General features: G+C 51.8%; 1 protein-coding gene across 1 annotated transcript in view; it reads right to left on the bottom strand.

Moving 5' to 3' along the window:
* Positions 1-388, bottom strand: part of LOC107577854 (lysosome-associated membrane glycoprotein 1-like) — a 3,309-nt gene that overhangs the window by 2,662 nt on the left and 259 nt on the right. The window lies entirely within an intron of this gene.

The raw sequence follows: 388 nt of genomic DNA on the forward strand, positions 1-388 counted from the left end.
TGTGTGTGTGAGTGAGTCTCACCTGTGCTGGAGGACTGTGGGAAGGTGCTGGTGTCACTGAGGTTGTACTGCAGGCTGATGTTGGCCACACGGTAGAGCCGTCCGTCGCTGGAGAACAGGAGAGTCAGAGCGTGACCCGCGCCGAACGACACCAGCAGCTCTGGAGGAACGCCAGCGCCGCCGCAGGAACTGCCATTGCCCTCTGCTGCGGCGGACGGCAGCGCAAACCTCGCCGCGCTCTAACACACCAAACAAAAACTATGGTGAAAAATGCTACTATATCAACTTTGTTGACAAAAAACTTCACCAAAATACCTTCACGGTTTCTTTAACAAAAAGGGAAAAGAGGGGGAAAATTATAGGTTGTTCTTAATCAAGCCTCTATTTT

This window comes from Sinocyclocheilus grahami, unplaced genomic scaffold (assembly GCF_001515645.1).
Source record: "Sinocyclocheilus grahami isolate Dianchi unplaced genomic scaffold, SAMN03320097.WGS_v1.1 scaffold7486.1, whole genome shotgun sequence".
Taxonomy (NCBI): Eukaryota; Metazoa; Chordata; class Actinopteri; order Cypriniformes; family Cyprinidae; genus Sinocyclocheilus; species Sinocyclocheilus grahami.